Raw genomic sequence first — 17,711 nt, 5'->3', positions numbered from 1 at the left:
AAATGACAGATCATTCTTGACAGCCACACACAGGTTCTCTGAGTTATCTACATTTTTTTCAAACCTTTATCCACTTTCTAGTCCTAGTGTGAGTCTGAAAATCTGAGAAATTTGGGAGTACCCTCCCTCCCAGATGAAAATTATATTTCTAAAATATTTTAGGTTTATATCTACCAGGCAATACAATTCCTTTATTAATTCAAGTCAATTCAATAAGCATACACTGAGAGCCTGCTAATATACTGGGCCTCATTCTGGAAATTGGGAATAGAAAGTTGCATGAGACACAGTCCTAGAACTCAAAAGATTCCATCTGATGGGTAGTTTGAAGATTTATTGTTATATGAAGGAATGGCAGCAATATCATGGCATAGTCTCAAGGAAGGTACCATGATGGCCTATTCCATTTTTTCCTGTGTCCCTCATTCTTTCATTTGTCACACTCTCCCAAGATCTACCTGGTTCCCAGACTTCCAGTTGAGTTTGTCCAATGCAGATATGAGAGGTTGAGTGGAAAGTGAGTCAGGATAGTCATTCCTGTGGTTCTCCATCTGTAGAGTCACTACTGGTTGGCAGCATCCTTCATTTGTCAGGTGGCCCTCTCCACATACCTCTCTGCCTTAGGTCTTGGTGACTATTCCCTTCCTCTGCCCCTTTAGCCCTGGGAGTGAGAGGGCTCACTAAGCCTGAGTATTCTGCCATTCATTTCTTATTCCTTGGTACTGCTGCCTATGACTTCATAAGTGTTTCTCTTACTCATCACTCAATGACCTCACTGAATGTGCCCTTTGTTTCCCATATGGACTGTGATTGATCGGCACACACCTCATTTATGTTTGCCATAATTCAAGCTCTTCTTCATTATATGCCGTGGCTCTTAGGGATAAGCCTCTTGAGAAACGTGTAAGAGAGCCAGGGCAATGAAGTCAGTAGGCCCTGAGTGCCATCTCCAGCTTTGCTACTAGCTGGGGCATGAAGTCAGACATGTTAATTAACTTATTTAAACTTTAGTTTCCTCATTTGTAAAATGGAAATGAAAGTCATCTATCTCATAGGTTTTTTGTAAATATTAAATGAATAATGTATGTATGACATCTTACGGTTCCTGGAATGGTATTTTTATTTATTTCTTATTTATTTGAGAATGAGAAAGAGAGAGAGAACATTCACAAGGGGGTTGGGGAGGGGAAGAGGAGGAGAGAGAAGGAGAGAATCCCAAGCAGGCTCCACACCCAGTGTGGATTCCAACATAGGTCTTGATCTCATTTCCCTGAGATTATGACCAAAGCCAAAATCAAGAGTCAGACACTTAACCCACTGAGCTACCCAGGTCTCTTGAAATAGTAATTTCTAAACAAATATTAATCTCTTTCACCTTGGGATTCTAAGAGAGGTTTTTGGAAAACCCCATGTAGAATCCCTAATAGAGGGTAAGACACAGTACAAGACTTCTCCTGTAGAGAAGCTTTCTTGATTGCCAACTGCAGTTGACTTCTCATTCCTCTCAAATCCTTGGGTTCTTTGTTTACATTTCGCTAATGGCTTGATTCATATTTTGTCTTAAATTTCAAATATTAAATGTAATATCAAATGCCTACATTTATGAATACTGATGTTTAATGACTTCCTACCCCCATTAAATCATGCATTTCCTAAGGCTAGGAATTGCTTCTATGCACATTTATATCCCTAGTACCTATACAGTGGATGATGCCTAACAGCAGCTTAACAATTTTGGAGATGACCACATGTCTGGATGAATGAAATGAATAACAACCCTAAGAAGTAAAATGCTATTTCTAGAGGGGAAGATTTGAGGGGCAAGGAGACCGTTCAGAGGACTGGATAATATAGTACAGAAAAGGAAAGATCTTAAAATAAGGAAAGAAGGACAAACAGATTTGAGAAATGCTTAGGGAGTGACTATTTGAATATAAAGGGTGAGAAAGGGATGGAAAAAGAAACATGGGAATTCATGCTTGGGCATCTGCTCGTATGGTTTTATTATTAACCAAGATAGGAAGTATCAGGGCAAACTGAGGGTTTAGGTGCTAGGCAAGAATAGGATGGAGGAACAGATTATTCTCACTTCAACATGTTGAGTTTGTGGTGACCAAGAAATATTTCACTGAAGATGTTGGGGATATATCTATGAAGTTTGAAGGGGAAATGGGAGCTTGAGGGAGGTGATCTTCTGTGTTCAAATAGTTTGTTCAGCATAATTTCATTTATCCCTCTATAAAGGAATTATCTGTTTGCACTCTAACCTTTAAGGTCCCACTGTATTCCCAGTGCCTAGCATGTAAAACTTGCTCAGTGAATGATCTTTCAACACAGGAACGGTTGCTGGACTTTGGGAATCATGGGCTGAGAACAGGTAGTTGCATAAGTCAGGGGAGGAATGAGATTGTTCACTAGGCTGGGAAGGAACCTCTAAGAGGAAGAAAAGCTCACATAAAGAAGATTGCGGAACCAGAGATAGGAAGAGAGTCAAAAAAAGAATGTTCTCTGCATTTCAAAAGAGATGATTTTAAAAGAGGAGGTTGTGGAAGTGTTAGTGTCTTTGAGATCAAATGGGCTGAGGATCAAAACCACCGATTTTCTATTTTTGCAGTTGGAAATTAAGAAATCATTGACGACCTGAGCAAGAACAATTACTGTGAAGATGACTTTAGTCAATTCAAAATGATACAGATAAGGAAATACATAAAATGAAAGTATCCCAATCTTGCATGTCATAGAAATGTAAAAAAATAAAAGTTAGAACAATAAACTATATTAAAGGAAGCTTTTAAGAAATCATAATTAAACACATTCATAAGTTGAGGGAAGGAGCCAATGAGATTCAAAGAAGGTGAAGATACAAGCAGGGAAGTCTGTAGGACAGTTTTAAATTTCTATGGTATTAGGATTTGTAGAAAGTATATCATATTCTTATTCATATCTACCAGCCATTTAATATTTTTCTAGAAACCCTGTTTTGGTCATTTGTTGGCTCACACCCACCAAAATATTTGAGCCGCTAAATCACAATACTCAGAGTCACGGAGATGTGTTTTCATGTCGTGTTGGAGAAAGCCAATCACCTCAGACTTTAATGAGACTTACCACTAAAGAAAACATTTTTCATTCTGGCATCACCCCTTTCCTTGTTTCTTGTAGCACTAAGAGACTCCCAAGGATAAGCTGCCAATATAACCATCACTGACCCCTGTTTAAACACCATCACAAATAGTGCCTCATGTTATTGCTTACATCACCCAGCAAAAGAACATGTCCATTGGGTTTTGAAATTATTAATTTCAGTGATGTTTAATACCTTTAGGAATAATATTTTTTTACACTAAGATCATGACTGACTTCCCATAGGTCTCTGCTCCCTCTCAAACCTTATGTTTGACCATTTGCCTGTAAGCTTATTCCACAATATTTTAAAGAATTGGCTAATTGCAGCCAATTTTCAACATTGCTAAACTCTTCTGCAATGTGTCTTAAATTTAGTTTTGTAGATAATTAACCAGCTTGAAACAAACGGATGTCTGAGTATTTCTTTGATAATGCATTGAATAATATCAAATGCATACCTAACTAATACTACCATGATAAATATTTTCATAAGTGATTTTCGGTTCTTCTTTTGGATTTCAGTTCAAGCTAGTAAGGTAAGGTGAAAATTCTTTGGGGTTGACCTAATTGGACTTTCTTCCCATTTTTCTTTCTTCTGGGTAATAGGGTTGTTTTCCAACAATTGTTTTTCATTTTGTTTACTCAAAAGTAAACCACATTAAGCTTTTTACTACTTTAATCTGTTCCAGGTATTAGGTCCTATTTGAAATGTAGAGACTATTTTCTACAACAGAATAAGGTTTGGTTCATTCTGTTTCAAGTTTGGGCAAATAAGAAGTGTACACTCTCTTGCTCCCAGTATTCAGTAAATATACCTATTGCTTAATTTCTAAATTCTGAACTGGAGCATGAATTCTTCTAGAAGAAAAGTATAGCAGGTTTCAGATGAGCTTTTAACCAATTTAGGATGACAGAACTAGGCTTTTCATAACCAGCCTGTGCTGTACTAGCCCTGTTTAATTTTAGATAGTAAACACAGTCTAGAACCTTCCCCTCAGCTGCAGAGACTGGGCTAACACAGCACAAAGGTATCAGAAGTGAAATTTTGGACCTGTGATTTAAAGTTAGCTTTCAGCAAACCAGAAATTGAAACCCTTTGAAACAATAATCTAATCAACCTGCACTCACAAACGTCTGCTGTGAAATGTCAGTCTTTCTATCACCAACAGCAAAGTCTACTTCCATGGTGTTTACAAGTCCAGCTTTGGAAAATCTGGTCCTACTCCCAGACTAACTTCCTCTGTGATAATTGCTAACATAACAGTAGAACACAGTGACCTTATTAATAGAACCCTTATTTCAAAAATCTCTCAGCTACCCAGCTGCCTTCCTTCAAGGGGCTTCTATTTATGTTGATACCAGAGGCTGTGCTTCTGAGGACCCAAATCAGTCCATATGGCTTCCCTCCACAGATGAAGTGATAAATTAGACTCCAGGCCCAAATTCCTCATTCTCCAGTCTGCATTGTACCAATCTGCAGTGAAACACTTTTATTCTGGTGAAACCACCTTACGGAAACTGGATTCTGGAGGTGAAGAAGATGGAGAGAGATAAAGAAAGCTAAACAAGTCAGCCAGAGGGATCTCTGTGTGCCCGTCCTAAAAGCAAGTGTTTGCAGTAAACGTGAAGGGGGAAGGAACTGTGAGAGAGGAGCTATCCTTGAGAATGTGCTTCCTTTCATTTGCATTCTGTGCAAACTCTTTTTTCAGAGCATTGACTGGAGGGAAAGCTGGAGGGAAATTTTCTTGTCTAGTCTTCTCAGGGAACCATAAGTTTCTTGACATAGGAGCTGTTCTATTTCCTCAATGGCTAACACAACTGCTGGTCAACAGCTGGTGCCCACTACATGTTTATCTAAAGAATTAATGACAGTTAAGGAGCAGAAGTTCAGCTTCTGCACACTTTCTGGACTCCAAGGAAGTTTTCAAATATATCATTTGTGCATAAAATTGCCAGTTCCTGTATAAGCTCGCTAGAACAGATGTACACTCATTAGAGTGAGTTGCTGGTACCAGAAAGTACACATTTCTAGCTTTGTCATCAGAGGATAATACAAATGCATCTACTCATTCCAGGAAATGCTCTTCCAGGCTCAATTACATTCCCATGGGTTATGACCTAAGTCTGAAAGAGCTGATAGAACAGGACAAGACTCACTGTGATGGTTAATTTTTTTTTTTTTCAAAACAGAGAGAGCTAGAGTGCCTATGAGAGAGCACATGAGCAGGGTGTGGTGGGTGGGGGGAGAAGGTGGGTAGAGGGAGGGGGCGGAGCAGACTCTCTGCTGACCGGGGAGCCCAGGGCCCTGAGATCATGACCTGAGCTGAAAGCAGATGTTTAACTGACTGAGCCTTCTAGGTGCCCCAGTGATGGTTAATTTTACGTGTCAACTTGAAGGGCACTTGGGGAATGAGATTAACATTTGATTCAGTGGACTTTGAATAAAACATATTGCTACCCCTCCATAATATGACTGGGCCTCATCCAATCACTTGCAGGCCTTCATGTAACAAGGACTGACCTCAAAGCAAGAAAGAATTCTGCAACAGATGGCTTTCAGACTTCAACTGTAACATCAGCTCTTTCCTGGATCTGCCAGTCCACCCTGCAGATTTTGGACTTGCCAGACTCCATAATAGCATGAACCAATTTTTTAAAATAAATAAATAAATAAATAAATAAATATATACATATATATACATATGTGTATAAATATATATGTGTATATATATATATATACACACACACATATACACACACACATATACACACACACACATATGCACACACACACACAAGAACAAACCTCCTATGGTTCTGGTTCTCTGGGGAGCTCTGACAGATACACTGAACAACAGGCATATTACACATTCTATCATCCAACCACCGTGTAGCCCACTTCCCCCTAGACTATTAAGCAGGACGATTCACCATGCTGTTCATTTGCACAACGCTCTCACTTCTTTATAGATTAGAGAGTAAGATTAAACAGAGTGAAAAAAGAAAAAATTTAAAAAGATTAAACACAGTGTCCTCATGGACACACCATTTAAACCAAGTAGGGGACTAGGCGTCAGAAGACCTTGGTTCCAATTAGAGCTCTGTCTCATGCTGTCTGCGATATTTACCTACCTTGCCTCAGTTTTCTCTCTCTACAGGAAGGGGATGTTCTTAACCTGGAGCCTATGGCTGGGCTCCAGGACATTTGTGAGCGTCCTGTAATTTTATGCAAACACATATATGCTTATTTTTATGACAAGATGTTTTGTAGCTTTCAAAATTTCAACCAGGTCAGTGAACTGCAAAAAAAAAGTCACAGTCCTCTAGACTTGTAATGGCCATGGCTCATTCCAGTTCTGAGTTATCCTAATACTCTTCTGCCAGCTGCAATGGTTAGTGGCTTTCCCTGAAAAATTATTTCTATTTAGTGCTTTGTGAGGTCATGAAGACCGCATTTACAAAAGAAAGGATTTTATTTGTTTTTCTAACCTATGAGTATGAAGAAAGGGGGGAAAGTGAGGTAGACATTTATTTGAAAGAGATCCATTGTTCCAAATTTCCAAAATAAGTCACAGGAGTGCTAAAAGTTGTGGTTTCTGAGAAAGGGAAACTAGAGGTCTGAGGAAAGATAAGATATACTTTCTGTTGTATGCCCATTTTCCATTGTTTACACGTTTGACAATGTACATTTATTGTTTTTACTCTTTAGATAATCTTTACATATCTTATTTAACCTTAAAAATGAGTCAACTAAAAACAATAGAAAAATTCGGAAAATCTGTATATTAATGAAGAAGAATAGTCACATCAAGTAAAAAGAGTTAAAGACTAGTAATATGTGGTGTATGATCACATTGTGTTTTGTTTTGTTTAAAGATTTTATTTATTAGAGAGAGAGGGAGTGATAGAAATCATGAGTGGGGCAGGGAGCGGCAGAGGAAGAGGGAACAGCAGATTCCCCGCCGAGTGGGGCGCCCCACACGGGGCTCCATCCCAGGACCCTGGGATTATAACCTGAGCTGAAGGCAGACACTTAACTGAGCCCGTGATCACATTTTTAATAAAACATTACACATCTATTTGTGTGCATTGCGTCCTTGGTACCTCTTACTGTGAAACTGGGGGAAGAGAGTTATTTGACTTTAGACCCTTCTATGTTTTTTGAGTTGTTCTAACATACACATCTTACTTTTATAGTCAAAGAACTAAAAATGTGGGGCACCTGGGTGGCTCAGTCATTAAGCATCTGCCTTCGGCTCCGGTCATGATCCCAGGGTTCTGGCATCGAGCCCCGCGTTGTACTCCCTGCTCCGCAGGAAGCCTGTTTCTCCCTCTCCTACTCCCCTTTCTTGTGTTCCCTCTCTCGCTGTCTCTCTCTGTTAAATAAACAAAATCTTTAAAAAAAAAAAAAAAAGAACTAAAAATATGAAAAGTAAATGTCTCTCAGTTTTACAAATATATATATGTCTATTTTAATTTAAATGGAATTAGGTTTTATATATACATAGTTGTATTGACTATGACATGGAAATAAGAACTCTGTGTCATTCAAATAGGCTGGTGACTTGCATGGTGGGTAAAAAAAATACGAAGGTTTGGAGAAATTGTAGGCATAAATTTGCAAAGCTCTCTGATATGAGAAGTAGGACAGCTGAAAGAAAGAACAGGTTGGAGATATATTTTTTAGACTTTCTCCCCTGCAGTCTATGCCTCAAAAAGAAAACTCTAGGTCTTGGAATTTGGGGGTACATAACCCAGGGAGACTGCCAAGTTGAGAATGATTTCTCTTGGGGCAGAGGAAAAACTGTCTTCATGGACATCTCCTTATGAAGTTGAGATACATCTAGGAAGATGCTTGTCTGTCATGTCTGAGGGCATGAGGGAGACTTCCAGCTTGAGAGGAGAGGAAGGTTATTGGAGGGGTGATAGGCAGGGCAATACAGGAAGCGGGAATGGAGAGGACAGTGAAACCATCTCTGTGGCAACCAGAGCTGAGGTAAGCAGTACGTCCAGGCATGTCATTACTCATGAGGGCAGTTATAGCCTGATGTCTCCACACACTGTAGTAGAGTAGCACTCTGACCATCTGGCCCAGGACACATCAGGGAAGAGTCACTCAGGGACAGGGTGATGTTCTGAGAAGCACTGTCTTTGAAGAATAAATCCTTAATGGACAGGGTGACAGCCATGGCAGGAAGTCACTCGAATAGTAGCAAAAGGGATCAAAGAACATGGCTTCAGGGGACCTCATTGCATCCCCAGCGTTCCAGCATTGGTTTTTCTAATAATTGACATTCTTGCCCACATTAGTGCTTAAGGACATTATCCATTCACTTCAGTTTCCATTTCAAACTACAAATTGTGTGCCTTTGGATCACTCACTGGAGTTTCTGGAGATCCAAATTATAACACTTAGGTCTTCCCCATTCCTGAGGTTTAAAGTAAGACAAATACATACCAAAAAGTCGCAGCTTTAGATGGTGTTTCACCTCTAACGCTGGTCGGCAGTATCCAGTCATATTAAGTCATTTGGTCTTGTTTTCTCACCTGTGAAAGGAAAGTAGGGTTTATTGACATAGGTCCTCAGGTTTGGGGAAGTCACAATTATTACAAAGCATTCAGAGTGAAATGGGAAGACAACCCCATTGCATCCCAAAGATTTTCAGGTGTAATGACAAGGATAATGGCTGTCTCCTTTAATCTCCTTGCGCAGTAATTTATGAGAAGTATAATTTATAAAGGGCTACAGGAGTGTGAATAGCAGAGGTGTCTGTTGCCAATGCTGTCTAGATACCATCGACTGAAGAATTTGGAACTGCAATATTTTAGAAAGAAGTGACTAGACTGTTCCGTCTTACTACTGAGAGTACCAGGAATACCATTTGCTTTCTATCCCCCATTCACTTTCTCAGAGAATTGTCCTCACTAGAAACAACAACGCACTTCCTAGTACCAGAAATCTGCCCTAACATTTCATTCTATTTTCCCCAAATGGGAATAATATCTGAGCCCCACTTCTTTCCCCACAGCTCTTGGAAGCCCCTCACCATAGATGGGGAGCAAAGGCCAAGGCCCCCATCCTCCTCACATAGGTCTGGCTCGTGCCAGGGCCATTGGAACTGTCTATAATAATGATCAGGGACAGAAACCAAGTCTGAGGACAAGGAAACAAATCAACCAACCAGTGATTATTCTCCCAAATGAATTCCTGAATTTAGTTTTCCATTTCCAAAGGCTTTACTGGCCATAGAACAGAGAGGCTGATTTTTTTTTTTTTTTTCATTCTCTCCTATGAGTGAACTTAATGATCAGGACCCAAGTTGTGGTCTAGGGGAACAGAGTAGGTGGTGAAAAGAGCATTCTTAGCAGAATGAGGATTATCTTTGATCTGCTCCCATGGCCCACCCTCCAGATGACCCCACTTTTTGTAAACACTGGTCACAGTCCCTTCACAGAGCCAGCTTTGGGGACTGTTAGATCTCTTGTGGTAACACTGGAATTTTGTTGCCATAAAACTTGGAGGGAGTGAGTCTTCTGAGAGTCTGAAGGTCTCATTAGAACTCAGTGGATCTAAAACAACCTCTATTGAGAATGTAGCTTATCTGAGCTTGGCTCCCAAACATGTTCAGAAGCCTATATTCAGAAATACTAGCTGTTTTGCAGTTTTCAACCTCTACATCTTCTGAGTTTCTAAAAAAGAAGATTGATCCCCTTCGCCCCGCCCCCAGGCACACACTGGAGAAAGAGATGGAGAGTTTCCTGGAGCTAGTGGGTGGTGTCAGTAAGAGATGAGCTACTGAGGCAGGAGCCAGAGACTGTGTGTGTGGCTGGGAGGAACCAGCCATCTATTGTCCCAGGGTCAGATGTGAACAGGAATTGTTCCCTTTTCTCCGCTTGCAAGTTTTTTCAAGGGTCACTTACATTATAAGCCTGCTCATTTATCAAAGAAAATAACATTTGTTATGGGGGTGGGAAGCCTACAGTCTTCTGGCAATGCATAACAAAGGAGACCAAAAAATGAATGCACTGGAAAAGCCTGTTAGGTCCAGCATCTTAATTTTTGCAGACAGAACTCTGAGGCACAGAGAGGGAAGGTGACTTGCCTAAGGACTCACAAGTGGAAAGCAAGATTAGATCATAGGTTGTTTCTCTTCTGGCTGCCATGCCCTGTCCCTTCTCAGAGCCCACTCTAGTGACCCCTAGTGGGTCACCCCAGTGGTTTCTGCCTCCATGTCTCCCCTTGGAAGTTTGCCCAGCTTCTCCATGGGGAATTGATAGTGGGGTTGCTACAGGAAATGTCTCAGGGCTGAGACTCATGAACCCCAAAGGAATTCCTTCTTTCCTCTCAGTCATGAGGCACCACTGGACCCTGATCAAAGAGGCAAGAATCTAGATTAAACTATCTTGTACCAACCTCTACTAAAGCTAAATTCTAAGAGGCTCAGCAGGAAGGAAAGGAGAAGGATGGAGAGCGGATGGAAGGGAGAGGGAAGAATGGTAAGAGGAGGTGAGAAGATGGAGCGTAGAGAGGAGAAAAAGCAAAGGGAAGGAAGGGAAGGAAGGGATGAAAGGGAGATTACTACTAAATAAGAAATGGAATGGAGTGTAGCGCTTTTTGTTCTTGGTTCAGGAACTCCAAAGCTGAACATCACATGAAATCTACTGTATGCTCTGAGGAGCAGAAACAGACCCTGGTTCATTGCATCGAGGGATCCCATCTGCATCCTGAGCAGTCAGGAAGGCCAAGTCCTTGCTATATGAGTGCTAAGAGGAGGGTGGAGGGAGTGCCCTCGACTCCCAACCTTTGACAGACTCCTCTCTGGACACTCCATTGATTCTACTGAGGGTGCTTCCCAATCCTGATCCAAACCCAGTCAGGTCTGGACGTGGACAAAATGGTGAAGCCATGGATTTTCTTCAGCAACTCTTCAGCCAGCAGCTCGACCAGGAAGCCTCCGGGCTCTTAAATAGAAGTGTATGTTAATACCCTTTGTACAGCCAGAAGCTGCCCCCAGCTTTGCTTTGCTGATGTCTGTGAGTGTCTTTGATCTCCAAATGGCTTCCAGATCTTATGTGAGTGCTGTGAGTGGCAGCATTCAACCAGAAATGCCTGTGGCCACATGAACAGAAATAGCTCTAGAGACTCAAAAGCTGCTGTTCTCCCTGATTCTGACCACTGTTCACCCTTTGGCTCTAGAATAGGCAATGCTAGTGGGCAGAGATGCCAGCTTGAGTCCCCAACCACCTCCGGATTCTGACACATCTGTGGGTATTGGACAGACTCCATGGCAGGACCAACCATGGATCTATTTGCTTGAGGGTCTGAGAGGACCCCTGGGAAAGCAGACAGATGTGCTTTACCAGAAACAAAGCCCCAGTGTCCAGAGGGACTGGGGTTTATGAGTATAGCGTCATGTCTATAATTTGGATGCTTTCCCTCTGAAGAGGGATTTGACGAGTAGTAAAACAAAACAAAACTGAAAGGTCTGTTTATACTAAAAATTGCTCTGGTAAGCCTCTGACAAACTATAAAGCACATGGGAGGGAGGCATTCCTCTCACAGTAAGAACACACATGGAAAGGCTGTATTCAAGATCCTAATATAAAGGCCCTAAACACTGGTCCTAAAATTAAAGTCTAATATTTTGTGCTGCCTTAACATCTGGCGAAACTGGAAGTAGTTGCTGCTGAAGCATTTGGGTCTAAGGCCTATTTGGGATTTATTTTCTTGGGTCTTTTCAAAGTTCCTAATAGTTCCAAGGTCTGGAGTGATACTCTATATATCATTAACTAGATATTCCATTTAATTATTCATTTAAAAAAAGAAAGAAAGAAAGAAACTGTCCTTAGAAAAAAAACTTCTCGGGGCACCTGGGTGGCTCAGTTGGTTAAGCCTCTGCCTTCGGCTCAGGTCATGATTCTAGGGTCCTGGGATTGAGCCCCGCATGGGGCTCTCTGCTCAGTGGGGAGCCTGCTTCCCTTCCTCTCTCTCTGCCTGCCTCTCTGCCTACTTGTGATCTCGGTCTGTCAAATAAATAAATAAAATCTTAAAAAAAAAAAAAAAAAAGGAAAGAAAGAAAACTTCTCTCAGGCATATGAGATTTGGAACACAAAAATTAATGAAAATAATTTATAAAATTCTTAATAAGTCTCTAGATACTATTTATAACTACTAGCGGCAGGAAGAAGGTTCACTTCAGAAGAATGGGCCACAGGTCAATTGCCAAATGAGACTTATTCACCTATAAAGTTAAGACACAGTTCCATCCTAAAGTAATGGTATTTTTTTAACCCAATTATTCTTTTCTTTTTAAGATTTTATTTATTCAAGAAAGAGAGAGAGGGAGAGAGTGAGTGAGCACACAGGCAGTGGGAGGGGCAGAGAGAGAAGCAGACTCCACACTGAGCAGCGGGAAGCTGGGCATGGGGCTCGATCCTGGGACTCCTGGATTGTAACATGAGTGGAAGGCAGACGTTCAACCAACTGAGCCACCCAGGTGCCCCTAAACGCAATTATTTTTAAAATAATGTTTTTAAAGTCTGGTAAGCTGAATTAAAAACAATCATAATTTTTAAAATAAAATGATTTACAAAAATGAAATGATAAAAAATTAAATAAAACATTTTTGCTGGTACAAGTACTACCCAACTATTAAAAAAAAAAGACACCTAAGCAGGAAAATAAACAAGAAAAAATAAAAATGATCAACAAACATGAAAAAAAATCAACCTCATTAGGAATCAAATATAAAGTGAATTTATTTTTTTAAGTTTTTATTTATTTAGGGGTGCCTGGGGGGCTCAGTGGGTTAAGCCTCTGCCTTCGGCTCAGGCCATGATCTCAGGGTCCTGGGATGGAGCCCCACATCAGGCTCTCTGCTCCACAGGGAGCCTGCTTCCCCCTCTCTCTCTGTCTGCCTCTCTGCCTACTTGTGATCTTGGTCTGTCAAATAAGTAAATAAAATCTTTTTTAAAAAGACTCCCTGCTGAGCAGGGAACCAGATATGGGACTCGATTCCAGGACCCTGAGATCATGACCTGAGCCAAAGGCAGCCACTTACCCGGCTGAGCCATTCAGGCACCCCTGTAAAGTGAATTGAATTAAAACACCATTTACCTACTAGTAAATTGGCAAAGTTTACAAAGCTACAAAGAGACCAATGTTTGGAAATAAAAACTCAGAGATGAGTTCTGGATGATAAGTAAGTTTTTTAGGGTTTTGGCCATGGTCATTGGTGGCTGAATTGAGGCCTTCAAGGAACTTAAAATCTAGGGTAGCACTTGTCACATTTCTCCACCAAGAATCCTTTAAAGATAAAGCATAAAAAATGCACAGCCGAGGGGGCTGGATGAATAGTCATAAGCAACCTGTCTCTGTTTTGTGTTTAAAATCTCCATATACTTATAGGGCATGTAGGTGGCTCAGTGGGTTAAGCCTCTGCCTTCGGCTCAGGTCATGATTTCAGGGTCCTGGGATCAAGCCCTGCATCGGGCTCTCTGCTCGGCAGGGAGCCTGCTTCCCCCTCTCTCTGCCTGCTGCTCTGCCTACTTGTGATTTCTCTTTCTGTCAAATAAATAAATAAAATCTTAAAAAAAAAATCTCCATATACATTCTACTTCGTACTCCACCTGTACTTATTTCAAAATAAGTATAAAATCTTCAAATAATAATTGGCTCTCTATATATGTTTTGTTTTTTCCCCCCAGCTGCTTTATGTAACCCTTGATGTACCACTGAGTGCCTTAGGGAAACATTCAAATAAGGGGCTAGGATACTGGGACATCGGAAGATGACAGGACATGAGGTAGAGAGAAAGAGAAGGAGGCAGACACCAAACTCAGTGAACGACAGGAAATGGCCAGAACGTTAGTATTTGGAGGCACAGATCAAAGACAAGTAACGGTGACTCTGGGTGGCATGAGGAACATGAATTGTTAGCTAAAAACTTCAGACTCCGCCCGACATGCTCCTTTCTCACCTGAAGGCACAAATGAAAACAGACAGTCGCCAATACTGGGAACTGATGCCTTTAAGGGGAATCAGGGGTCCCTTGAGTTGGAGGTTGAAAAATGTTCAGGTAAGATGTGGTTAATGGAGGAATATGAAATGCGGGCTTCATTGCAAACAATAAATACATTATTTCTGAGCTGTGTTTAAAGCCACATTTCATGACAGCTCATTAGACCAGCTAAGGTCAAAATTACTTATCTTAATAAAAAGCTGATCTTGGAGTAAGACTGACATCTCTTTGTGTTTGAGTGGGAAAAGGACAAGGGTCTGTAGAAAAGGTTGAAAGAAATCTCTTAGGAAGACTAAGAAAGTAATCAGGGAGTTTCTCCAGCATACAAGGAGATGGAAAATCCTAATTCTAAACTCCAAGCCAGACAACATGACTGTGATCATTTTAGACTGCAATGTTTTGAAATCACGTAAAATCAAATACCCACTTTGGTCATAAAACATCCCCAAAGAGCACCAGAAGCTTTTATATATATTCAACTTCCTAGATTACCATTCAACATAAACTAGTTGTCTTGATCCTTCCCTAGTATTTTGAACCCCTACATTAATTGCCTTTTTAGAGGAATCTCAAACTTATAATGCCCAAAATATATCTGAACATTCTGCTAAGAACTTGATCTCCCAATACTTTAACACACACACACACACACACACACACACACAACACACATACACACACTGTTCTATGGGTTCTGTTTCTCTGGAGAACCCTAATACTTGGGGTGACAAGTATCCCATTTGCCTTCTCAATCTCTAAGGATGGTTAAGGATGAAGGGTAAAGATATTCATTTAGCCCCCTATTCTGACAGAGTAGATGGTAAAAATCAAATAAATGAAAACCCAGGCTCCTTTGGGCAGATTCTTTTGATTCCATATCTTAGAATGCATTCTTGGTCTTCTTTAGAAGTCTTTTTTTTTTTTTTTTTTTAAGATTTATTTATTTGAGAGAGAGAGAGAGACTGAGACAGAGAGAGAGCACAAGTGGGAGGGGCAGAGGGAGAGGGAGAGAGAACCTCAAGCAGACTCTGGCCTGGGCGTGGAGCCTGGCACAGAGCTCGATCCCATGACCCAGAGATTACAACCTGAGCCTGAACCAAATGTCAGATGCTTAACCAACTGTGCCACCAGGCCCTCTGTGCCCTCTTTTGAAATCTTTTAAGTTGCATTTCTTTCTTGGTACCCCCCTATTGCTGCTGAGTGAACAAAGCGCAGGGATTACCATTCCCTGTTCAAGAGGGCAACAGAGTGAGGCTCAAGGGATGGGGATTCACTTAGATCCAGGTTATTAAAGCAAAAACACTCTCACAGCTTAGTTTATGTACATAAGAGTATGTATACGCAAAGGCAATATAAAATCCTTAAGACACCAGTCAAAAATAAGATAGCCCAGATATCATTGTTTTATACCATTGGAAAAAATGTAACATAACTCGAGTCCTTTTTTTGCTGATTAACTTGACTCTTTTGGTATTACCAATACATGAATTTGTGTCATATTAAACTATCAGTGAGTTAGCTGACAAAAATAACTGACATGTGCTGGATTGAGGAATACACCAGTGCTCCTGAGGTGAACCAAGAGAGCAAACAGGAAACAATCTTTGAACAGCAGGAGGAAGCACCAAAGGTAGGTAGGTGAATCTGGAATTTCCCTAGAAAGGGGCCCGCCTAATCCTTTTGTCTTAGGAGAAATGTCACATTGCCATCAGTGCCTGGGAGGAAACAGAAGCCACAGCTGAGAGAGGTGACAAGGGAAAGAACTGCCATTTGTTGAGTGTCATCTTTGTCCCAGACATTTTATATATACGGTTTTGATTTTCAGAACCACTTGAGTGTTCATAAAATATTACCTCTATTTTTCCAGATGGGGATGTAGACACAGGAAGGTAAAGACTCTTTTCTAAGATCACATAGTTGGTCAGTGTCATATGTGGGACTCAAAACACCTCAATTCCATCCTCCTTTACTTGTCTTAATTTTGGAAGGGGAATTTAATGGGTCCAACCAGCCTGTGAGGGTTTCTCAGGAAGGAAGTCACCATGCAGGGGTCTTTATTTATTTATTTTTTTTTTTAAGATTGTATTTATTTATTTGACAGACAGAGACCACAAGTAGGCAGAGAGGCAGGGGAGGGGGAAGCAGGCTCCCTGCCGAGCAGGGAGCCCGATGCGGGGCTTGATCCCAGGACCCTGAGATCATGACCTGAGCCGAAGGCAGAGGCTTAACCCACTGAGCCACCCAGGCGCCCCCCATGCAGGGGTCTTTTATTTGAAGCTATAGTTAACAGTGATACCAAGAGGGCAGAAAAAAAATGAAAAATAAAGGCAGAAGCAAAGGTTAGGTAAGGGGAATAGGGCAGGTCTCCAAATCTGAGAAGGGTCAGAAGTGGAGATAGAAGCCAGATTAAATATGTGAGTTGAAGAAGTGAACTGAGAAATAAAAGACCATGGACTAAGGGAGGGAACAGGAGGGTGTTCTTGGATGAATATTTGTAAAGATCCTTTAACCACATCTGGCTTTCATATGACCCCCTTCCCCATCCCCCAGCATGATGTGTAGCCAAATCTGCCATGTTCTAAGTTCCAGGGGTGGGTTCTTTTATTTGATTATGTACTTATTTCATTAAATTCCTACCCCCTTCAGGGTCTTTCAAAGATATAAGTTCTCAGGAGAGGGGTTCTAAGGGACTTTATCACTTAGCTACCAGCTTATCTAACAGTATACAGGATCAGATATCGAACAGTAACTATTCAGCTATAAATACCAGCTTCCTGTGTTTGGAAAAGATAAGGAAATTGTTCATTCATTCTACAAATATTTGTGGAGGATGCAAAAATGGAAAAGGACCATCGTGGCAGTTCAGATGAAATGCTGAGATAGTTCAGGAGAGGAAGGTGGCATTTAAGCCTGGACTAAAACCCACCCTAGCTCTTGTGTGTGTGTTTTCAATTCCTTCTTATAGCTCTGACATTTGGACTGCTCATACTATATTACAATTATCCAGTTACTTGTCTGCCTCCCTCAAGTAAACCAAAATCTTCCAAAGGGCAAAGACTGAACTTGCCTTATCTTTGATAACCCACAGCTAAAAGTAGCAGTCATTTAATAAATACTTATTCTTTTAATTGATTTCACATTAATAATCGGACCCAGAGTTTGCAAATCATGACTCCAATTAGAAAACCCAGCCCTACGATCTCCAATCCATGGTTTCAGACCTACATAAAAAGATACGTTTTTTGAGAGAGTTCATGTCACCTTTTTTTTTTAAAAAAAAAAAAAAGATTTATTTATATATTTATTTAAGAGCGAGAATGTGTGGGAGCAGGGAGGGAGTAGAGGTAAGGGGAGATAGAGAGTCCCAAGCAGATTCCCTGCTGAGTAGAGAGCCTGACTTAGGGCTCAATCCCTTGACCCTAAGATCATGACCTGCCAAAATCAACAGCTGGATGCATAACCGACTGAACCACCCAGGTGCCTATATGTTACCTTTTTGAGCAGAGTTTACACCATGGTTTTCTTGAAATTCCTACAGAATTGAAAATAGTGCCACACACATGG

At 40.9% G+C, this 17,711-nt stretch overlaps 1 long non-coding RNA gene across 1 annotated transcript in view; it reads right to left on the bottom strand.

Moving 5' to 3' along the window:
• The window catches only part of LOC131816077 (uncharacterized), a 129,661-nt gene that overhangs the window by 36,189 nt on the left and 75,761 nt on the right, over window positions 1–17,711 (bottom strand). Inside the window, exon 3 of the long non-coding RNA XR_009347940.1 lies at window positions 8,585–8,673. This is a non-coding gene — a long non-coding RNA (uncharacterized LOC131816077). The remainder of the gene's footprint in view (window positions 1–8,584; window positions 8,674–17,711) is intronic.

This window comes from Mustela lutreola, chromosome 15, assembly GCF_030435805.1.
Source record: "Mustela lutreola isolate mMusLut2 chromosome 15, mMusLut2.pri, whole genome shotgun sequence".
Taxonomy (NCBI): Eukaryota; Metazoa; Chordata; class Mammalia; order Carnivora; family Mustelidae; genus Mustela; species Mustela lutreola.
The sequence above is the reverse complement of the archived record's forward strand: the minus strand, read 5'-3'. Positions and strand labels throughout refer to the sequence as shown.